The sequence below is a fragment of the Urocitellus parryii genome, chromosome 3 (genome assembly GCF_045843805.1).
Source record: "Urocitellus parryii isolate mUroPar1 chromosome 3, mUroPar1.hap1, whole genome shotgun sequence".
Taxonomy (NCBI): domain Eukaryota; kingdom Metazoa; phylum Chordata; class Mammalia; order Rodentia; family Sciuridae; genus Urocitellus; species Urocitellus parryii.
This window is the reverse complement of record NC_135533.1, coordinates 129023438-129048508: the sequence shown is the minus strand read 5'-3', so window position 1 is coordinate 129048508 and position 25071 is coordinate 129023438. Positions and strand designations below refer to the sequence as shown.

General features: G+C 43.4%; 1 pseudogene; it reads right to left on the bottom strand.

Annotated features, from left to right (window-relative positions):
- Nucleotides 1-941: 941 nt before the first annotated feature.
- LOC144254020 (transmembrane protein 132B-like) overlaps nt 942-25071 on the bottom strand; it is a 39569-nt pseudogene continuing 15439 nt past the window's right edge.

Here is a 25071-nt window from a genome sequence, read left to right as displayed (position 1 = left end):
ATAATCACTGCTCCCTAGGGGCTTTCTGCCCTGAGCAGTGTACTCCAGGAGCTCCCCAGGATTCTTAGCAAACAGAGGACAAAAATAAATGTGTGTGTTCACAACTTTCCTCCAAGTTGTTTTAAACTTCACATAGAAAAATGTAAAGAGATGACCCTCCCTCACTGGATATCAACATTTTAAGCAAAACCCCTGTCCCAGTCATACACAAGAAAGTTCAACAGCAAAAGGTAGGAAAAGGAAAGTGAGAATAAGCTTCTTAGATGCTGTCACTAAAGAAAGAAGTGCTCAAAACTTGAAAAACCTGACATCCTGTATGGAGACCCAGGAAATGACGTGACGCGGCAAATCCCAGGGAATAAAACTCATTTGTAAATCACACAGATCTTAAAGACTGAAATTTCTTCCCTTCATGTTTCAAAAAAAATTCCAGAGGTCAAAGGAACAGGTGCAGGTGGAAATGTATATAAAAATACTGAGCAGCGCTCCTAACAAATAAGGAAAGCTACATTCAGTCACCTCTCATGTGTGTCCAAACCCAGGCCACAGGCTGTACCTGTCCACTGTGCTTTAAAAGGTCTAGGAACAGGAAAATCACCATCCAAATCTCTCCTCACTACACACAGCCATTCGCCATGAGATGACTAACAATGTCTGTGGGGTCGGGTTTACTCTACCTGCACTGAGCTGGTACCAGGCTGTAGGCAAAACTGTTGTCTTAGAATTCCTCCAGTCCCTACATGTAGCTGTTTTAGAGGCATTTCCCAGCTTAAAACCCAGCTGACATAACTCTCCAGGCCTCTGAAACATGCTTAGAAAGGACTCCCTCCAGACCTCCACGAACTCAGCTTTGTGAAGTCACCCTATTGCTGATCAGACTCACTGCTCCACCGTTCAGAAAACAGAAGGCGTAAAGGTTGAGTACAACATAAGAAAGTAGTTTACATCTGGTCATGCAGTCTTTCCATATAGTCTCTGAAGTCCTGTGTGTCCCCCAGCCCCATGTCCTGGCAACCCACTTGATGTTGTCATCACTGTCAAACAGGATGGAGTTGGTGTACGGGCCCCCATCCTTGGGGAGGATGGTGGTGTAGGAAGTAAACTTGACCCTCTTCCTCTTTGGGCCAGAAGAGTTTACAGGTTCGTTTTTCATCTCTTTCTCATAGACATAGTCAGAAGGTCTGAGCAGCTGACTGTGGAAGGGCTTCTGGCAACCTCCGTTCAGCAGGAAGTTCCCCTCCTCAACTGCAGCCCCCTGTCTATCATGGTCGTGCACTCCTCCGAGGGGAGCGTGATGTCCACTGGGTTCTCCAAAAGCTCCACCTCTATCCCAAGCCAGACCCAGTCATGGGAGTGGGGGATGTTGCCCTGCTTGCTCACCGCAAGCCTTTTGTGTCTGTACTTCCAAGCAAATGCCACACAGTTGATCAGGAAGACCAGGATGGCCAGGCAGAAGACACAGAGCAGGGCGTACATGCCGATCTCAAAGTCCGTCAAGCCCCTGGAGGCCACTGTAAGGTCACTAGGGTTACTGGATTCTGGAAACTTCCCCTGGGTGGGGAAGCTGGTGAAGGCATCTGCACTACCACTCTTGAGCAGCTTCTTGTCCTTCCCAACCCCAGGCAGCAGCAGGGTTGTGCTCCTGTTGGTCCTGTCCTCTGGGCCAGCAGGGCCCCCACGCTAGAGCCACTCCTGGACTGCTCGCTCCTGGCTCCCTTCCCGCTCTATGGAGTTGCTCAGGTGATCTTTGTATTCCCAGTTCACGCCCTCAATGTCATTGCTGCCTCCTCGGTGCTCCTCCTGGATGCCTGGTGCAAACCTGACTGTGAAGCTTCCTTTACCCACAGCAAGAACACTCTTCCTCTTGGTCTTCTGGCAAGGCTTGCTGATCATCATTTCCAACTTTATCAGGGGTCCTTGTCCTTCGCCCTCTGCAAGCACAACTGGCCACTGGGACTGCAAATTTGGCTGGACAGACACCACCATTTCATCCAATGATGAGACAGTTATGGAAAAATCCTTGGAAACATAAATGTCTAAAGGTGTCACGGAGCCATCACTAAACAAAATCTAAGAACTGACTATGGCTTCCTGAGGGAAACGAAATCAAAGCATGATCAGCTCACTTCAAATTTACAACATAAGCAAGATTTCCGATATAAACGCTTTTAAGTATATGTAGAAAAAAATCTTCCGTTTTATAATCTTTACCAGTTCTTGTCATGCCTTGAACTGGCATCAATAATCTGCAGGAGCTCCACTAGTATGAGAAATAAATAATAAGCTTTTATGAATGTACTAAAGTGTAAATTAATTTACTGCATGCCATATCAAAGAATTTGACTTTGACCTTTCTAAAAACACTTTGAAAGATCAGGCAATTTATCTGAATCAATTTTAGATGCAACTAATCAGGCTACTGCTAAAGATAATATCACTTTGAACCTTCTTTATTAGGAAGCCAATGCTGATGAAGCAAAACGCACTCTGGTAAATTTCTTGGTAAACGATGGATTATGAAGTTGGACTGCTTGAACGGCCCAGTGCCTCGGTTATCTTTATAAATGATTTGCAACAGCCAGGCACAGTGATGCACACCTGTAATTCTAGCCAACCAGGAGGTTGAGGCAGGAGGATCATGAGTCCAGGGCCAGTCTCAGCAACTTAGCCAGATGAAGTATCAAAAATTACCCATTTGTTTTGGCCAAGGTAAAAAAAACATGGCCCTCAGCTCACAGTCCAACAGCAGACTGTGCCTATCACAGGTTATCCTGCTGGAGAACAAATGGCAGAGGAAATGAGCCTCTGTCTCTACACGCTTTCCTAGACCCAATGTGCTGGGAGAGATGCAGGGAGCAGCTCCAAGAACGGCAAGGGGCTATGAGACCCTGCTGACCCTCTGTGTAGGACAAAACGACCTGGGGAGGAGCTGACCATGGACCAGGGCACAGGCCTCCAGGCTCTCACCTGCTGTGGGGCCTGGAGGACATCCTGGGCAGCCACTGTGGAGACGATGACCCTTCGGTTCCCCCTGTGAGGCTGCAGGGAGAGGGACAAGCCAGCCACCAGCTGCACGCCCAGCTCCATGATGGTGATGTGGTCATCCAGGACAATTACTGTCTTCTCAGCCAGGATGGAGTCAGAGAGAGGTGAGAGGACCTGGGGAGTAAGTGAGAAAGCACGGTCTCTGCCCATGTGACAATTTCAAGTCCTGGAGCTGGCGGGGCCTCGGGAGACTCTGCAGTGCTCTACAGAGCGCACACAGGAAGACTGCTTACGTAGGTATCCTGCCATTGTCCAATTAAACTTAGCACTTGAAGGAGTTTTATAAAGGTAACCTTAATCCACTTCCTTTCTTGGGATTCATGCCATGATAACAACAGTGTATTTTCTGAGATAAGCTTGTTTTAAGTTAGAGGCAATAACTCAAATTGCCTGCCTTGGTACTCAGCACTCAAAGAGTAGGGCTCTCCCAACAACCCACATTCAGGCTTTGAAAGCAGTGGCCTGTGGTCAACTCTTTTGAAGGAAATGGTGCTCAGCCCTCTTCTGCTCACATCCCTTCCAATGGGCAGGTTAGATGCCTATCATGGGACAATATGATCACTGTGTAGACCACTGTGGGGTAACTGGATGAACAGTTAAAGTGGGGCAGGGAATAGTCATGTCCTAAGGAGCCGTCTAATGTGCAACCATGAGAGACTGAAACCGGGACAGGAATATGTCAAAGGCACAATTTCTAGAACAATCCCCCTAAATGTTGACCTTAACCTTCAAACACAATGAGAAAGCACTCTACAATCACACTGTTATATGGCATAGCTGGCTCTAAAACAAGGGTCTCCTGAATTATACAGGAACCCTTAACAGCAGAGTGTGTTCCCCAGGTGGTAGCAGGAGAATTCAGACTCTAAGTGTGAGAAGGACTGAATCCAGCCATTACTGATGAGAGAGGGACCATGTGAGAAGGAATGGAGGTGTCCTCTTAGAGGACAGGGCAACACCTGGCTGACAGTAAGGAAACTGTGACCTCAGTGCTATAACTATAAGAGAGCTAAGTTCTTCCAAGAAACTGAATGAGATTAAAAGCCAATGAGTTCCCAAAACTCCAAGATTAAGGGCCAAGCCCAGCCAGCACCTGGATCTCAGCCTTAGGAACCCTGAGCATAGAACCAGCCCACCCACCAGGACTGTGTACCCACAGAATATAATTTAATAAACTACTGTTGTCTTGAAATGTTAAATTGGTGGTAATATATTACACAGAAATAGACACGAATATAGAATGTTACATATTTAATTCAACTTTGTCGAAAATTAACTTTGGCAACACCTAAAATAAGACATAATTAACTATGAGCAGTAACATTTTAAATTTGCAAAAATAAAACAAGCTGTGACTTTTTTCTTTTTAATCTTGCCAAAATCAGTTAGAAATTGTTTTACTATTAGTATGATGAAAATAGAGAGCTTTTAACTATGGATTCTTTGTGATTTATAGCCAAATACATGCTTTAAAAAATCTTTGCCTACTATTAAGGGTATAATATAGCTAAATGGTTAAATGTCAAGGTTGAGGAGAAATTTGCTTTCAGAGGTTCTACCACCTCCTAGTACAGATTAAAAAAAAAAATAGTGTCATATCAGGAAAAGAGTGACTTACACTGTGTGTTTCATTTAGCTTTCTCTGGTAAAAACAGATCAGGCATTTTTCTCAACCCTCTCTAAAATACAAAATGTGTTTAGATTATTAAAATTGGTGAATACTCTATTGCTTCTCATGATTCTGTTACAGGAAGACTCGGTATCTGCACATTTGCACAATCACCCTCACACATGTGCACACCCCTCCATGGCAGCATTTGCCTGCATCATCAGCAGGTACTGGTGTTGGAGAGGTGGCAAAACATGAACCCCCTATACCTGAACAGTGGTGATTCCTGGCTCCCTACCAACCAGGGTCCTGCCATCCTGTAACTGGGCGACTCTGGGCTCCTCCACCTTCATGAACTCTGTCACAAGGTCAGTGATGTCAAACTGCCAGTCTGGGCCCAACATGTAGGTCAGTTGACCCAAGTCAGATGACTCGGTCACAAACTGGGTGAGGACGTGCACCAAAGCATGCTGGTACTGCAGGGAGCAGCCTCGCCCCTTCTTCTCCTCGTCTTCGCTTTCCCGGGTGGGCCTGAACACAAACAGACCACAACAGAGTAAGCATCCTTGTTGTGAAGGAGTGTCATGTGCCCTTGGTTTAGAGTCCTGGAGACGGTGCAGAGTGAAATAAAGTGGCTTTTCTCAGGCCAAATCTGTGAATCCATTGATTCACTCAACTTTCAGCAGTTAATTCATTCAATACCTTTTCAGCACTCACTGTGAGCCACACAGGCTGCTTCACACTTAGAAGGTGGACAGCAAGTGCACCCTGGCTTCTCTGGTCCACTGTCACAGGAGACTCCAGACCAGACAGGCAGAAATGGAGCCTCTACTCTTTGCCTTCTGGAAACTGGACATCAAAATACAATTCCCCATGTGGGAATGAAGCAAGACGGTGGCTTCTGAAGCAGAAATGCAAGGTCCTGAGACAGAGGAGCTGTCTGGATTCCTGCTTGCACTCCCTGTTGGGCCTTGAGCCAGGTGCTCTGCTCTCCCATGGACTCAGGTACCTCATGCTGAAAATGAAAATAAGAATGGATGCCTGTTCCTCCCCTTTGGGAGTATAAAGATCAAGGACCAAGGACATCAACGTGTGAAGACACTGGGAAAGCCCCTTAGGAACTGCAAAGATAAACCAGGAGCCAGTGGACTGGGCTCTCATACCCCACTCCTCACTGGCCTGGGCCAGTGGACTCCACAGAAGCAGCTTCCTCCTGCTTAGGCCCTTAGGGTGCCAGAGCGCTCTCCCCTGGCACATCCTGCCCTCACCTACAAGTACTGCTCTGGGAGCAAAGCTGCTCGTTTGTTACTGGTAAAACTTGTGAGTGGATCTCTCCTTTCACCTATCCTGGTTTTTGCTTTCCTACCCCAAGGCTCTGGCCCTTCCTCCAATCCTGGCATATGCTCTCCATCTGTCCACAGCCCACCCTGAGAAATCCTTTGGTTCTGTAATTCCAGAATCTTCCCGTAAAGAAGAACCTCTCCTGTGGCCTCATAGCAGAGGACTTTGATTGATGGCTGTTGCCTAGTCTGCAACCACCAGTGAGGAGGAATACATGAAGGGATGAAATGACAGCAATTCCTATGTAGTGCTGTTACACCTATTATGGGCCTAGTCTCCCCACAGTGACAGCTGACTTTACAACAGCCACACATTTAACTCATTCATTCCTCACAAAACCTGAAGACTGAAGTTGGACTGCTATCCTGATTATGTGGATAAGAAAGAGGCCATGTAACTGATCATGCGCAGAGGCAGGGCCAAGCCCAATCTGGTTGTCCCTGTGTGCGTCCTCACTGGCTCTACAACTAACTTCATCTTTACTGTGGCTGTGACAAAAGGCTCACAGTGGTTAACACATGTTTTACAGTTTAGATCTGAGGCATTCCCAAAAGCTAATGTACGGAACGATGAAAGAATGTTCAGAGGTGAAAAAATCAGATTATGAGTCCTGTGACCTATTAATCCACTGATATGTATTAACTGGTGGTAACTGGAGGCAGTGGGGTGTAGTTGTAGGAGGCAGGTCACTGGGAGTAGGCTTTAGGGCTTTATATTTTGTCCCTGCTGAGTATGGTGCTCTCTCTGATTCCTGGTTACCACGTCCTGAGCTGCTTTCTTCCTCCCTGCCCTTCTGACATGATGGTCTGCCTCACCTCTGGCCCAGAGCTATGGAGTCAGCTGACCATGGACAGAAACTCTGATACCATGAGCTGAAATACACTTGTCGTTCTCTATGTTGTTCTTGTCAAGTCTTCTGATCTCAGTGACGCAAACTGACTAAAACATGTGACAACTGCTAACTAGCAGGCTTGCATCCAGTCCCATTTGATTTCTGAAATATGTGTTATTCACAATAGGTCAATCTGACTCCTTGATACAGCACTGTGACCAGCAATTCCAGTTTCCTGAATCGAGAAGTAAAGATCTTTATGGGTGAGAGATGCCTTCAGAAGGAAAGGGACACAGCATTAAAAACATTGTGACATACTAATAAGTCATTCCCATTCTATTTTTGAGTCCCTCAGAATATATCACCAGCACTGTTTCTGTTCAGTGCTACAAAGTCTTTAAATGCTGTCCTGATACTTAACAAAGACACACAGAGAGACAGCATCTACTCAGAAATTTAAAACATTTTTTTGTATTAATTTTTGATACAATTTATTTTATAATAAATGATACCAGCTGTCTTTTTTGGGCTAGTGATGAGAAGTTCCCTTTAATTAAGTGGATAAAACTGAAAAAAGTGCATCATAAAGTATATTTTACACTTCATTAAAAGGTGGCAGTATGATAAAAGTTGTCAGTAAATGCGTGAACTTTTAGAAGTTCTGAATTATTGAAACAAAACAGTTCTGTTAGGTTAAGATAAACTGTATTCTATTAATTCTTTTAACTTTTAATTTTGAAATAATCACAAATTCACTGAAAGAAAAAAAAGTATGGAGAGATCCCATACACTCATTACCCAGTACTGCAAAGAGACTATCTTTGTAATGAGAGGACAATATCAAAACCAAGCAATTGGCCTTGGTACACACAGAGCTCATTCAGATATCACCAACTTTAGAGTCACTTGTTCCTGTATGCATGCATGGGTGTGCAATTTAACCTCCATGTATAACTTATTTTGGCCTGGTAACAAAGTTTGACCACTTGGAAGGCAGGCACCTTAATTCCATTTAGGTTCCTTGGCCTCCCTGCTTTCACAAACAATTGTTTTAAAGACTTCCTCTATGTGCTTTAAGCACCACACTGATGAGGTCCTAAGTTTTTGTTTCAACCAAATATGATTGTCAAATATAACTTAAGAAATTCATGAATTCAGGAAGACTTCTATCCTATTTAACTTTTACTGATTCTGTCATTCTTTTTTCCTTTTCAAAGTTCCAAATCTTTTTCAGTTATCATTTTCTTTTTCTTTGGAGAAGCTCTGGCAGCCATTCTTTGAGGGTAGGTCTCCTGGAAATAAATTCTGTCTCTCTTCATGTAAGAATGTCTTTATTTCCCCTTCATTCTTGAAGAATACTTTTTTCAGATATAGATTCAGGACTGACAGTTCTTTTCTTTCACCATTGGAAAAATGCGCCACGTCTTTCTGGCCTCCTTGGTCTCAGGTGAGAAATTCATCCTCATTCAAATTAGTGTAATATCTGGATGTTTTTAAGATTCTTCCTTTGTCTTCTAAGTTTCACAAGCTTAATTATGATTTGCCTTGGCACAGATTTCTTTGGATTTGTCACTTTTGTGATTTCCCAACTTTTCAAATCCATAAGCTGTGTACTTTTGTCAAATTTGGGAAGTTTTCAGCCACTATTTCTTCAAATACTGTTTCAGCCCTATAACCTTTCCTGTCTCCTCAGATTCTAATTACAGAACTTTAGATCTTTTGTCATTGTTCCCAAGTCTCTGAAGCTCTGTTCGCTTGTTCCAAACCTACTTCTCTCTTACTCATATTGAGTAAATTCTTTTGTCTGTCTTCCACTGACTTGATCCTCTAACAGCCCCACTGACAGTTACTCTCTTTTTTAGTCCTATGATTTACATCTTCTTCTTTATGATGAGTGTTGAGAGCCACAGCCAAAGGGGCCCCAGCAAACTTCCAGCTGCCAGCAAACTTCCAGCTGCCGGCTGATGATTGGCTCACAGTGGCCCCAGCAACATCTAGATGATTGGCTCCTCTGCGGTGATGTTCATTGGGCTGTTTCCCTGCCCTGCAGACTGCCAGCTGATGATTGGCTCACAGCAGCCCCAGCAACATCTAGCTGATTGGCTCCTCTGTGGTGATGTTCATTGGGCTGTTTCCCTGCCCTTCAGACTACGGAACTGCTCATTGGGGGACTTCTTTGGCTCCGCCCATGCGACCCAGCCAATCAGCCTCAAGAGCAGGAGGATTGTGGGAGGTGGAGAGGTTTGTGTGGGTGAGAGGCTTGTGGAAGCCAGTGGTGGCAGTTGGGCTCTGAGGGTTTTTTCCTTTGGAGCTGTTTTGCTTGGCGTTTGTAGTTCTAAAAATAAAGTTAGTTTCTTTTGACAAGTGGCTCCCGAATTGTGCCCAGCCAGACTGTGGCAGATGAGGACATGTACTTGCTGAGATTTTCTAATTTTTTTGTTTTGTTTTGTTTTGGGGCTATTTGTGATTCCTCACTGAGAGCTTTGTTTTTTTCTCCCTGCTTGGTATAACAAGTGATTTTCAATTGCTTCTGCACATTCTGAATATTATGACAGAAAACCCTGGATCCCACTAACACCTGTTTTAGTAACTTTATTCTGTTTTAGTGCACAAGTGCTGATGGGCTTTTCTGAGCTTTGGCTCTAATGAAAACTTGGGCTTGGAGCCCAGGTGATCTGTTTCGGACACCATGGTGTACCCACTCCTTCCCTGCTAGTTTTGCCAAAAGGCAGAATGCACAGCCCTAGAAGAGGTGCAGGGTGGGCCAAAATCAAGAAGTCACACAGGCAGTCAGCTCTGGGCCTGTCCTTCGGGTTTCAGGGAAGAGTCTTGAGTCCCATCCTCGGCCTCTGCTGAAGGGCCCACTTTTCCATCAGGGAGTCTCTTGCTTTTCCCATAGCTAGCCATCTAGTGCCGCAGTCTGGCTGGGCACAATTCAGGAGCCACTTGTCAAAAGAAACTAACTTTATTTTTAGAACTACAAACGCCAAGCAAAACAGCTCCTCAGGAAAAACCCTCAGAGCCCAACTGCCACCACCGACTTCCACAAGCCTCTCACCCACACAAACCTCTCCACCTCCCACAATCCTCCTGCTCTTGAGGCTGATTGGCTGGGTCGCATGGGCGGAGCCAAAGAAGTCCCCCAATAAGCAGCTCCGTGGTCTGAATGGGCAGGGAAACAGCCCAATGAGCAGCTCCGTGGAGGAGCTAATCAACTAGATGTTGCTGGGGCCGCTGTGAGCCAATCATCAGCTGGCAGTCTGAAGGGCAGGGAAACAGCCCAATGAACATCACCACAGAGGAGCCAATCAGCTAGCTGTTGCTGGGGCCGCTGTGAGCCAATCATCAGCTGGCAGTCTGAAGGGCAGGGAAACAGCCCAATGAACATCACCGCAGAGGAGCCAATCAGCTAGATGTTGCTGGGGCCGCTGTGAGCCAATCATCAGCCGGCAGCTGGAAGTTTGCTGGCAGCTAGAAGTTTGCTGGGGCCCCTTTGGCTGTGGCTCTCAACAATCTAGTGATGCTAAAAACTTCACATCCTCAGGTCCTGTTCCTTTTCATCAGTCCTGCCTCCATTCACCTCTCCTCTTGCATTTTACCATACATAGCAAGAAGACTCCAAGGTGCACACCCATCACCTTCTCAGCCACAGCCAGCCTCACTTGCTTTCCACATACTGGCAGTACCCAGCTCTGCTGAGCACTCTGCAGCCTCCTAGCAAGAATCGCCCTTCCTCAATTCCCTCCAGGCCCTCAGTGGCAGCATTCTGAAGTCTAGATTTCTACCAGCCCTGCAGTTGTCTGTGCACTGAGTTATTTCCCCAGGACGCTCCTCTCACATTCTGAGCACCATCACCACCTTCCCTGTTACCACTCAGGCCAACCTTGGCCTTTCCTCTCCAGTTTCTGGCCTTGACTCTGATGAGCAGATGTGAGGGAAGAGCCCACCTCTAGGATCTGTCTGGTTGTTGCAGGTTATTTGGATCCTTTTATTGAAGGACTGGGGCCCCCATTTTCTGACTGGTGCGCATCCTCAGGCTATTCCCAGCTCCTAAATACTGTCACCCTCTCTCCTTGAAATGTGGCTCAGTCCATCTTCAAAGCCAGCAACACCCTGTCCAAATGTTCACATCTTCAAATCCCTCCCACTTCCACTATGTATTGGCTATGGAGAATGTTCTGCTCTCAAATGGCTTATCTGATGGGTCTGGCCCACCAGGGTACTCTCCATTGATCAGTTGTTTGTAGCTATTTCTGTGAAGTCCCCTCACCACCCTATCATATCAGTGTTTGGTGATGGGAATCTTGGAGAGCAAGCAGTTCATCTTTAGAATTCTGTCTACTAGAGTACGCATCACATCACTGAATTCTTGGGACAACTTTTCAGTAATATTATTCTCAATTCAGATAAAGAAACTGAGGAATGAACAGGTGAAGCCACAAGTTCACAGAGCTTTAAGAGGGAAAACCAGGGTTTAAAACTCAGATAGCCTCACTCCAGAGCTCACAGTCTTAATCCCTGCATTGTGTCCATGAGAAATGACCAACATCCGTGAGCAGGAAGACTAAGGAAGAGGAACACAAGAATGAACGGGAGTGAGATGGGGATGGAAAACAGATGAGCCAATGCCAGGCCCCATGCTAGGCACACCTATCATCTCACTGAATCCTCACAACTACTCCAGAAGGTGTTAATACTAAAATGTGAGTGAGTCCCAAGTCAGACTCATCTGAACCCCAAGCACAGACCACTGTAACCCACTGTGGTATGGTCATCACCTTCTGTTGGAGGCCACCATGATCCTCCAACCCTTGATCTGGCTCAGCTCTGTGTCTGAGATCTCAATCTGCAAGGGAAGTCGGGGCACCCAGACAGTGACTTCCACCTGGGAGGTGAAGTGCTGGTGGGTGAAGTTCACTATCATGTCCACTTTACTCTTCATTTCCTTCCCATTCACGAAAATGGAGTCACAGTTGTTGGAAACCTTTGGGGAAGAGAGAGAACCATGAGATGCACCAGAAAGAAAAGCACAAGCAAAACCTAACAACAGCAAAGCACGTGAGCAGTGACAGCGCTGATTTATTAAGACATCAGGATGACCACAAGAACATGACTCCCATAAAAAGGTAATTTGTAGGCACTAATTAGTGACAAATACTGATAAACAGACTCCATAAAAACAATTTTGTTACAAAACTCTGACAAGTAAACCTGTAAACATAATTTAATGGAGTTACACAACCTCTGTTGCTTTTGCGATGTGTTTTTTATTTATCTTACCTTTTTTCTCAAACCACCACCAATCAAACCCCAGGTGCAATTTGTTTCACTCTGGCACCATATTAGAAGATGCACAAAAGGTTTTTGTTACATAAAAACATACTAAACTCAAGTCATGAAGAGGATCTTCTGAAAAACCAAGAGAGCTTTGTACTAGATTAAAATCCTGGTAAATCCATGAGGCAAAGCACTCAAGAAATGTGCTAGAAACATAGATGCAATTATTTTTGCCCCATTAAACTATAATTTTGCAGAATAGTGGTAAGGACGTAGCATTTTAGCATGATCTTTTGACTCAGCATTTGGAGGCTCCCCCTTTAATTGATCTACTCACATATTCAGAATTAGACAATTTAAGGCTCCATTTCAATTCACATCTTCAGGATAAGCAAATAAAATGTTGCTGCCTTGCTCTCCTGGCCCATCAGGAAAACGTATAGATGAGGGAAGAGGAAGGAGTAGGCATCACGTCATGAAGAGGAGACAGAAAATAAACCATCAATTCACAACAGAATCATAAAACTGCAAAGGGGCCAGAATCTCATTTTACAGATGAAGAAACTGAGGCTACAACATAACTGGCCAGAGGTCTGACAACTTTTTTTAACTTAACAAAATAAGCTTATTATCTTGAAGTTCCAGAAGTCAAAAGTCCAAAAATCAATCTTGGTTAAAATTAGCAGAGCTGGCTCTGGGGATGTGGCTCAAGTGGTAGTGCACTTGCCTAGCATGCATGAGCCACTGGTTTTGATTCTCAGTACCACATTAAAAAATAAATATATTGTGTCCACCTAAAAAAAAAACTAAATAAAAGAAATTTAGCAGAGCTGTCTGTATCAGACTGGTGCTGGCAAGACTCACAACTCAACCAGTGATGGCATCACACAGCCAGTCTGACAAGCCACCAACTAGAACCTGACACTTCCCTTCCTCCTCTCTTCACCTTGATCTGGAGCTGCAGCTCAGACCTCTGCTTCAGGCCTCAGATCCAGGAGCCCAACTGCCTGCTAAGCATTATCAGGTGATTGGTTCAAGAGTGACATCAGAAATACCAACTTCCACACCCAGGGAAAACCTCCAAGTTATGTGAAACAAATTACCACCCTCCCCTGCAAAATGGTACTAATATAAATGTGCTCCCTGAGGAGGAAGAGGAGGCCTCCAACCACCCACCAATTAGGTTTCTGGATGTGGTAGTTTACTGTAAATTCAAACCAAATTCTCACCCTTCATCCCAGTCACAGAGAAAGAACCTTGTCATTTCCACTTCACAACATCAGCATCATCTTAGGGAATATATAAGTGTATTTCACTTAGGCCCCTAACTAGAAGATCAGCTGAAATCACAGTGACCCTGATGGAGTAACCCTGGTCCACAAAGCAATGCAGAGGTAGCCAGAGAGCAACTGGGTCATTTTGGAGTCCCCTTCTGCCCTGTCAGAATGGAGTAGTCCAAAGTCCCCTTCTCTCCAGAATCTGCTCTTCTGAGCAACAAATCTGCCCTGTCATCACAGTGGGTTATTTGTGAAGTACTTTGTGTTGATGTTGTTGTTGCTCATGTGGCTATTCTTACTGAGTATTTTAAGTTCCTGTATATTTCACATAGTAACTTTCTGTCACAGTAATCGTTTGCAAAGATTTTCCCCCATTCTGCAGGCTGTCTCTTCCCTCTATTGCAAGTTTGCTGCATAGAAGCTTCTCAGTTTGACTAATCCTATTTGTCTATTTTTACTTTTATTCCCTGTATTTTGGGGGTCTTATGAAAAATGTCATTGCCTATACCAATGTCACAAGATGTTTACTCTGGTTCCTTCTTGTGGTTTTACAGTTTCAGATCTTACATTTGAGTTTCTTACCCATTCTGTTCTCATTCTCATTTTTTGTTGTTGCTTGTGTTATGGGGGATAAAACCAGGGCCTTCCACATGCGAGGCAAGTGCTTTACCACTGAGCTACAACCCCAGTCCTCAAGTTTATTTTCATACCAATAAATAGAGGTCAAATTTAAATCTCCTCCTAGTGAATATCCAGTTTTTCCAGCACTATTTATTGAAGACATTCTCCTTTCTCCAACATATGTTTTTGGCACCTTTGTTGAGAATCGTTTGCCTGTAAGTACATAGGGTTATTTCTGAATCTATTCTGTTCCACTGATTTGCCTGTTTATTTTTAAAGGGATAAATTCAAATGGCCAACAAATTCATGGGAAGAAATCCCTCAACTTAATTAGCCATTAGGGCCATAAGACTCAAAAAATACTATCTCACCAAAGTTAGAGTGGTCATAACCAAAAAGAAAACAAAAAACAAATGATGCCAAGGATGTGAGTGAGAGGAAACTCTCATACATTATTGATGGGCACGCAAACTAATACAGTCATATGGAGAACAGATGGAGGCACTAAAAGTAGATCTACTATATAATCCACTTCTGGGTATATCTCCAAAGGAAATAATATCATCATATAAAAGAGATACCTGCCACCCACATTCATGGATGCACTGTTCACAGTAGCTGATATGGAATCAACCCAGATGCCATCAGTGGATGAAGGGATAAAGAAGCTGTGCTATATACACACAGTTGTATATAATGGAATATTATTCAGCCACAAAATAATGATATTTCATCATTTACAGCAAAGAGGGTGGAATTAGAGGGTATTACATTAAGAGAAACAGGTCAAATTCCATGTTTTTATACATGTATGTTTTTAAAAGTTAATCTAAATGTTTAACAGTGATTACTAGAGGCTGAGAAGTGTTGAGGGGTGGGTAGTGGGAGATTGGATAATGTGAACCAAAAGAGTTAGATAGCAGTCATAAGTTCTGGCGCTCTACAAAAGAGTTGGGGGACAAGTCTTTGCAATGACCTATTATGTTTTATGTCTAACCAGAGAGAAAAGCTCAAAGGCCCCAATTATAAGGTAGTGAGAAGAAAATGGAAATATTAATTGTCCTGATTTGATCAGTACCCACTGTATACATGTATTGAAATATCACACTGTGGCCCATAAACATGTACAATTATTGTGTTCATTTAAAGTTTGAAATGTTTGAGATGAAAATGTTAACTACCTTGATTTGAACATTATGTTCTCTATGTAAGCATAAATTATCACACAGTACCCATGAATTTATAGAATTAAAATAATACTGTTTTTTAAAGATGATTCAGGTGATAACCAAAAATACAAGCAACAATAAATGTTGGCAAGAATGTGGGGGAAAAGGCACACTCATACATTCCTGATGGGGCTGCAAATTGGTGCAACAACTACAGAAAGCAGTATGGAGATTCCTCAGAAAACTTAGAATGGAACCACCATTTGACCCAGCTATCCCACTCTTTAGGACTTAAAATCAGCATACTACAGTGATGCAGTAACATCAATGTTTATAACAACACAATTCATAATAACTAAACTATGGAACCAACCTAGGTACCCTTCAACAGATTAACAGATAAAGAAAGTAGGGAATGGAAACATAACGGAATATTACTCAGCTTAAATAATAATAAAAGTATGGCCTTTGCTGGTAAATGGGTGGAACTGGAGAATATCATGCTAAGAAAAATAAGCCAATCCCAAAACCCGAAGATCGAATGTTTTCTCTGATATTCGGATGCTAGTTCACAATAAGGGAGTTGGGGGGGGGTAGGGAAGAATGGAGGTACTTGGATTAGTACAGAGGGGAGTGAAGAGGGGAGAGGGTGTAGGGGCAAGAAGGATAGTAGAATGAATCAAACATTATAACCCTATGTGCATACATGATTACATGACTATATAACTCTACCTCATGTTCAACCAGAGAATGAGAAGATATAAACCATTTATGTATGATGTGTTCTACTATCATGTATAACTAATTAGAACAAATTTTAAAAATTTCTTTAAAAGATGATAGTAGACAGTGGAGCTAACAAGTCTCTCAGCCCCATAATTACAGTTTGAGCTGAAAAGAGCATTTCTTTGATTCTTCAAATTTTAGGAAAAAAGAATACTTTCCCATTTTCTCTGCTTTACTTTTTTAAAGGGGAGAAAATGAAGAGCAAAAAAATATCAGCTATTTTGGGGGGCATGAATGAAGAACTTAAATCTGCATTATTGTGCCCAGGAAAGAGAAAAATCAGAATATGATTTCTATTTAGAGCAGAAAAATGAAATGGAGGGTCATGCTCTTACTTTAAAATCCCATGATGCTGACTCAAAGTAAAACCTGGCTGCCATCCATTTAGATACTTAGGAATGGTAACAGAAGTCCTATTACAAAGCAAACCCTCTTCCCATGGGAGCACTACACTGGGGCAAGTGGAGGTTCAAGAAGAACAGTTCCTCTGGAGCAAAAGAATGTAATCTGCCCATGCCTTGCAGACCAATCCATTGGTTCCCTGCCAATCAGAAGGCTGCAGTGCACATATTAGGAGGTTCCCTTCTGCCCTCACCTTCTCCCTGATGCAAGTAGTTGTCACCGATTGCTGGGACTTTCCCAATCCTACCTTTTAGAGTACAGACCTCAACTCTCCTACATTTATGAAAAATTCTGGTTCTTCTTTGTCAACTGCTTCCCACCCACAACTAATTCCACTTTGGATCACTCTGAACCACATCTCACTGCCAGGAACACTTCATCTTTGGAAACCATGAGAGTTTTTTTCTGTCATTACAATTGAAATCATAATGCAGTGATTCTGCACCCTTTCAGAGCGTGTGCAGATTTAACCCTGCCTTGTATTTCAGGAATCGATGTACAACTGAAATGGACAAAATAATTAATTATTTAAAAATGTAAAAGAGTGAACAAATTCAGCTGTTCTGTATGTTATTATCATTTTTCTCTCCAAGGATATAAATACTCTTTAAAAATGTATGTTCTCCATCCTTGTGTGATTCAACTAAAATAGTTCATTTAATATGGCTTATCATATTGAGTGCTAACATCTGAATACGTGAAAACATACAGGGGCCATATCAGATATACAAAAAACAGAGTTCCCCACTCCACGGATCCACCAATTTACAGCTGGCCCTGTTACTTGCGGGCTCGCTCTCTGTAAATTTACGCTTTCTAAAAATTATTTGTAACCCCAAAAGCAACATTCAGAGGACTTTTGTGGTGACTGGTGGAAACATAGACTGCACTGAAAACTCTTGAGTCACCTGTCCCACGCACACACCCCCAGCTGAGTGCTCCCTGTCACTTTACCACAACTTCCAACAGGACCACCGCCTGCAGGGCAGCTCGCCTTTGCCCAGGGCCTCGCTGCCAGCCCTTCCTGCCGCTCCACACAACAAGCCCCACCGTTACTCCCTGAGGGGTCCGGATGCTCATTTCACCTGTCCAGAATCCAGGCACGAAAAGGCTCCCATATGCTCAGTTTCGTGAGGGGGTCGGGGAGGACCACGCCCAGCGTTACCCAGGGGCTGAGGCCGCACAGAGGCAGCTGATCCCCTGAGGCATAGGGCCGCTTCCCCACTCACAGGCAGCGATCTCGCCCGCGTCCTTCCATCGCTTTTCCCCATGTGGGCCGTGTCCGCAGGCCTGGGGGTCACACAGGCAGGACCCCACCAGCCACTCACCACACAGCAGCCCTCGGCCTGCACCTCCTGGGTTCTAACACCACTATGGCTTCCTTTCTCTTCAGGAGACCACGGTGCTCCGCCCACCTCGGCCTCGCTGCCCCTCCACTGATTGGCTAGGAAGAGGCACGTGGTACGATCCTGGCCAATGTCGTGTGAGAAGCCCACTAGGGATTCTGGGAAAGGGCTCCTGTACAGAGACACTCAGGAAGTGACGCATCCTTCCACTGGATGTTGTCTCATGGAAATGCAGGAGGATTGCCCCAGGCTCCAAGAACCTCCTGGGAGCTGGTCAAGGCCTGGCGCTGTGAGCTGGGAAGGATGGAAGGAACCCAGGTGCTACCTGGGCCCTGACCCGGAGAGGCTGCTGGACTGGCTCTGCCGGAAGCGCAGACTTGGAGACCTTCACCATTGTGAAGACCATGTTCATGGTTACCACCAAGATCATGCCAAAGACCCGAGCTCAAGGGCCACTGCTCAGAGGGCCCCCCTTTAGGCTTGTCCACTCCAAACTTCCTGTACCCTTCTGGTGTCCCTCTCCATCTATGTTACTCCACATTCCTCTAATTTGCTGTGCGTGCCCCTGAGTACACACTACAGGATTTCCTTAAGCTTGGTATTGTTGCATGTTTTACATTATGTAGATTGCACCAGATTGCTCTGTTATGCTACATCATTTCCTTCTCAGTAGCTATTCTTGGAATGCTCCTGGTTGATTCTTATCCCTGTACTCCACCTGAAGGTAATCTGCCTGTGCACCTGTCTCCTCTTCAGTCCTCTGGCACAGTACAGGGCGCTTAGAAAGCATTCAATAAGTAGATGCTGAATGTGTGACCAGGTCACAACCGGTTCTTCTGGGACCTGTTCCTCCCAGGCATCACCAAAAGCAGTGTGTGTCTTGGTGAAAGGGAAACAGGGGCACTTAAAGAGGTCTCATGCTGATGGTATAAAGAAAAATGAAAGTAATTTCAAAGGTCATTAGAGAAAACATGGTGGGAAGACACAAAGTAGGTAAGAAAACACAAAGCTGTTATGTATATGACCTTGGAGGCCCAGGGGTCAATTTGGCCTTTTTACTAGGAATTGAAATCCCTATATATGAAATTACACAGAGTACATGTGTATTGGGGCAGATGAATTTTAGGAGATAAATGATGAGATATTTATGATGAGATAAAAATCAGAGTCAGATTTCCATCATTTTTCTAAATGATACCTTCAAGGCTGTCTGAGCCCCAAGAGGAACATTGAAAACCAAATGCTATCAATCCTAATATAAGAAGAACTGAGGACAGGATTGGAAACAGACAACTTGTGTCACATTAATCTATAAGCATGTGTAAATAACTTGTAAATGTCATCTTAGGAAACTTGCCTTTAGAGGTTAATATTTTTACTATCAAATTACACTTTTGCAACTACACTAGTCATGAATAAAAGAGACCAAAGGGGACTCTCTAGGTGTAAAGATATCTCCTTGGGGATCTTGTAAGACATAATTTCCTTCATTTTCTGTTTAGGAAAGAGCAGGAATTTCATCTGCATTACCAGTCCTCTATGTTTGCCAAATTGTCGACCCATTGGTTAGAGATGGGAGACCGTGCATTAAACCTCTTCCTTACAACACCTCCCCCAACCCAAGAACTGTGCCACTAAGTTAGAAGGAAATAATACTACAGAATCAGGTAGTATGTTGCTCACAAAATTCACAGAATATATTGAAATTTTATACCAAAACAGACAAAAAGAAAAACCTAGTCAATTGAAATCTGAACCAAACACTTTGTATATACTACTGTTTAGCAAAGTATACTCTAAGGTACAATAGATGCCAAACTATTTAATTTATCTTGAATTTTTGCCAAGAAATAAAAAGGAATAATAGTAGCTATCATGAAATTTTTTTACATAACAATTATTTTCAAAGATTTACTTAGAATCATACCAATTAGACTCTCCAAATATTCTGTATATGAGGTGTTTTGTCCCTATGTTACAGATGGTAAAACTGAGGCCCAGGTTAGGCTGCTTCTCCAGTGATCACAACTGGCAGATTCAGAGTGTGGGTTCACTCTGGGGTCTGTGTCAGAGGCCTCCTAGGTACAGTGTGTTGCTGCCTTGCTGCACCCCACACAAGGAAAATGTGGGCTTGCCTCCAGAGGACCATAGGCTGATGGGAAAAGGCAAGACCTAAATGCACACATGGGGACCTTTAACCAATATTGCTGAGATATAATTTATAATTAATATGGTGCATATGTTTAAAGGGTAGAGTCCTATGAATTTGATGCTGTATATACCTATGAAATCACCCTCCACTCAGAATATTCCTGTCACCCTGAATGCCTCTTTTCCATCCATCACTCCCTGAGTTCCTGGCTCTGTAACTGATGATGAGCTTTCTGCACTGTAGAATCACATGTGCGCTCTGTGCTTACGAGATGCCCAGGTCCTGCTGGCTGCATTCGGTCCATCCAAACAACAAGAAGGTGCTGCTGCTCAGATTAATTTGAGGTGCCCATGACATCTCCTTCCCAAAGAGACTCTCTGTCCCTCATCCCCCACCACTGGACGACCTCTATAGAGGAAAAAAAAGGAAGAAATAAAAAAGCTACCCAAATTGCATTCAGCAAAGCTTAATTCTACCTTTTTAAACAAGCACTACCAAAATGGTGCCCCTTATCAAGACTATGCCAACAACCAAGGCCCAAGGTTAGGATTTGGTGCAAAGCTTAGCATGTACTTGTCTATGGGATGTCTTCATTTAAGCACTTTATCCCTTCACAGGGAATATTTAAAATGCACTGCCAATATAGGTTTATATGAGAGCCCCGTACTTCACCGTGCCTGGAAAGACAGTGTCCACCTGCTAAGCCCAGCAGCACATGGTGCTGCTAGCATCCTGCACAGTTGTGACCAGGGCCCTGGGCTTCTGGGGAGCATCTCTGCAGCATAAATGCCACATGCCACATGCACAGGTGCAGGGGCCACGAGCTTAAGTCTTCAGGGTGGGTATATAGATCAGCCACATAAAAGACAAATATTTTGCAGGATTCTGAATCATAGTCTCAGAAAGAGAGGAATATTGAAGGATAGAATTATTTGTGTTTTTCAAACTTGTTTTGAAACTACTTTTGTGGGCGAGGGATTGAAGATTTAACCCAGGAGTGCTCAACCACTGAGCCACCTCCCTAGCTCGTTTTATTTATTTTTTGAGATGGGTCTTGCCAAGTTGCCAAGGCTACCCTTGAACTTGTGGTCCTCCTGCTTCTGCCTCCCAAGCCACTGGGATTACAGGTGTGTGCCACGGCAACTAACTGAAAGGTTTTTTTTGTTTTGTTTTGCTTTGTTTTTTAAGAAAAGAAACTTTTGCAAAAAGAATAGTATGAACTGTGAACTTTTAAATTCAGAAGCTAAGAATTTTTATCTAAGATTTTAGGAAAAGGGGAAAAGTAGCCTCATACCCCCTACTCCAGGTCATAGAAAGGCCCATGCTAGACACCTGGAAGGGCCAAGAGAAGTCTGGACACCCACGTTCACACTCACAGTGAAATTTCTGGGGAGGTCCAGGAAAACAGACCCCAACCAGGGTCAGAAAGGAAAGCCTGGTGCTCGGGCAGGCCGGATGGCCCAGTCAGTCATCAGAATCGACCCCTTAATTGACTCTGAGCCCTTTCTGGCATGGGAAGTGCTGGTTGAATCCTGGATATAATCCTGGTTCTGGCTGGTCTGATAAGGAGCCCCTGGGGTGAAACTACAGGGATTCTTACTGTAAAAGACTTTCAAGCCTCCTACACATTCCTCTAGACACAGCTCCAACATCACCTGCTCCAGAAAGTCACTATGGCCTGTCAGCCCTCACTCTCCTGTCCCCATTTCACTTTGTACACACATTTAAAGGAACATTTTTAAATCATGACCATTGAGGCTAAGGGTCAGGCCCAAACCATCTATGCAGCTGTAGCACCTGGCAGCACAGTGTGTGTTTGTAAAGTAACAAGATTAACGGAGACTTTAGTTCCTGTCAGGTTTGAGCCAATGGCTTCTCAGGCCAAGTCTCCCAAAGTTCAGTTGTCTGTGTGGTGTGGTGTGGTCACCCACTGGGAAAGACAGCCAGCGAGGCTTTGAAGTGAGAGCAGGAGGAAGTCTGCTGGTGACATACCCTCAACCTCCCCATCCCTCCAAGGATCCCAGAAGGAAGTCACTTGCTGTAGGTTTATAACTTTCAGAGACACAGCTTGATCCTGTCTCCCAAGCTCACTCAGTTTGGGAACGACCACTAATAGTTCAGTTCTGTCCACCTAGTTTGGCCCCCAGCAGGCAGGTGTCTGTGGGGGGTGGGCTCCTTGCACTAAATGCATCATTTCCTGAGGTACTTTAGAAACAATCCAATAGCTATTTGTTTTACGTCCTATCAAGTCTCATGTTCCGTACCAGAAGTGGCACATGTGCCAGGCTTAAAGAAACGCTGAAGCAACATCTATAGATGGATTTGCAAGGCCACAATTAGAATTTCAGACAGCTTAGCAGAGACTTCAAGTACTAGACAGCAAAGAGCACACTGAGCCCACTGTCCTACCAGAAGGCTCTGAGCATGACCAGGGCTGTGCCCTCTGAGGAGCAGCAAGAGCCCCACACAGAAGGGAAGAGAGGCCCTAATTACAGGTCCTAAATAAACAAACAAGCAAACAACTACAAAGCCTGGATTAGGGCTCTGTCAAGTGTATCACCCCAAACAGCAAGTTTTCAGTAACAACAAGAAAAACCACAAGACATGAAAAGAAGCATGTCTTAGCTGAGACTGCCACAAGGAAATACAAACCACTGGGAAACTTCAGCCTCATTGTTTTCTAACCATTCTGGAGGGTGAGAAGCTTGAGACCACAGTGCTGGCACAGGTAGGGACTGCAGGGGTGGAAAGAGTGTTCCCAGCCTGCCCAGCCCTGCCTCCCACTGTGCGCACACCTTCCTCCCAAGGCTGGGCCTTGGGGCATGCAGAGAGGAGAGGAGGGTCTGTCCTCTTCCTCTGCTGGAGGGAATGAGCCCCATCATGAAGGTCCCACCTGTATGACTTCATCTAAACCTAATTATACCCCAGAGCGCACCTCCAAATATCATCACATTGGAGCTTAGGGCGTCACCACGTGGATTTGATGGAAGGAATCAAACATACAGTCCACAGTAAACAGAAAACTGTTACTCACCCACAGGGGGAAAGGCAGGTGCCAGAAACTTCCTATGAGAGCTCATATGTCGATCATATATCATACAATATATAAACATATATATTGCATATTATAAATAATACATATAAAATATCATATATTTTTAAATTGTAAAAGGATAGTAATATGACAATGTCATAACAAATAGAAAATATCAGAAAGCAAAATTATTTTTTGGAAAAAAAAATTCCAGAGATTAAAAAAAGCACAAAAAACAAAAATTGAAACAAAAAATCTTTTAGAGAAGATCAAAATTAGGATGAGGTGGACAGAAAGAAGTGGCCAAGCTAAGAGATTGATAGAGACTATACCCCAAAGAACAAAGGAAAAGATGATGAGGAAAGTGAACACAGTGTAAGAAACACTGAGCTCACCCACAGACGTGGACCCGGATGCTAGACGAGGGGAAGGGGAGGAGCAGGAAGTGTTGAGGAAATAATGATTAAAACCATCCAAACCTGATGAAAACACCACACATCCAAGAACTCGACAACAAGCAGGGTAAACACTGAGACAGTCACATTCAGACACATCTCAGTAAAAATTTTGAAAGACAAAGAGAAAATAATACAAACATCAAAAGAAAAGTTATTCATTATACATAAAGGAAACTCAAATTAACATCTGACTTATCAGACATAATGGAACCGGAGGCTGAGGAACACCATCCAAAAGGTTCAAAAGGGACTGTTAATCAAGAATCCTGTAGGCAGCAAGATTATTTCAAAATGAATGCAAAATAAATATATTCCTGAAAGTTCTTCAAGCTGAGAGCAAGTTAGCTATATGGTACTTTGAATCCACATTAAAAATACTATTGAAAGTAATTGTCTAATTATAAAAGACAGTATAAATGCGTATTTGTTTTCCTACTTTAAACTGATTTTAAAAGCAGTTATCTCAAGCAGTATGTATATAATTGTACTGTTGGGCCCAAACCATGTAGAAATGTAATATGGTGAACAATAACAGGGAAAAGGAGGTAGACAGGAGCAAAGCTGCGCGGAGTGGGAGTTTGACACCAAAGGCTAGAGCCACAGAAACAAACCAAAGGAGCAAGCCAAGATGGTAAATAAGGAGGTTAATTTTAAAATTATCTAATTATGGACCTGCTCTCCTGCTCTAAGCTTCTATGAGTCATAAATTACATGGTAGTAACAATGCACTGGTATGCTTATGACATATTTAATATGCACAATAATAATATCACAAAGAGGGATAAGAGTTATACGGAAGTAATCCTTCTGTATCTCAAAGGAATTATTACTTCAAAATTCTCAAGTTGATCTGGTAAGATGTGTATGGAAATCCTGTAGCAACTACTAAGAAATTAACCCTAAAGTAGTTTAAAAAATCATTAAAAGAATTAAAATATCATACTAGAAAGTGTTCAGCTAGTGCAAAAGAAATTGGTAAAAGTGGAAGAGAGAAAAACAATAGAAAAATAATACATAAAAAGTGTACAAAAGAGGTGATCAAATATATCAATAGAATGTTCCTATGAGTTGGTTTGAAAGCCCAACCGAGAGAGATCATCAGACATGACGGAAACAGGAGGTCCCACTATGTGATGCCTGCAGCAGAGGCACCTATGTCCAGAGATGAACCTGGTGGAGGGGAAAAGGGCAAAGGAAGGAGCTCTGTATACACCACTCAACAAAGCCTACAGCAGCTATCAATGGGAGACAAGTTGATTCTGATAAGAAAGGACATTGTTATTAGTAAAACTGTCAAGATATTAGGAAGAAATAGCAATTACAAACATTAGATCTGAATTAGTGAAACTGATCATAGAAAACCATAGAGAAAATACACACAGAAATGAATTGGTACATTAAAAATAACAAAATAGACATTAGGTGGGCTGGGGTGGTGGCTCAGTGGTAGAATGCTTGCCTAGCATGTATGAGGCCCTGGGTTCAATTCTCAGCACCATATATAAATAAATAAAAATAAAGATCCATTGACAACTAAAAATAAAAAAATAGACATTTAGTTAGACTGACAAAGGAAAAGGGAAAGAAGACCTAAATAACTAAAACAAGGAGTGAAAGAGAGAACATTATCATGACATTTAAAGAAAGAAAAAGGGCTACAGATGAACACTATGAATGGTTGTGTGTTAACAAATCAGAAAACCTAGAGAAAATGGACAAGTT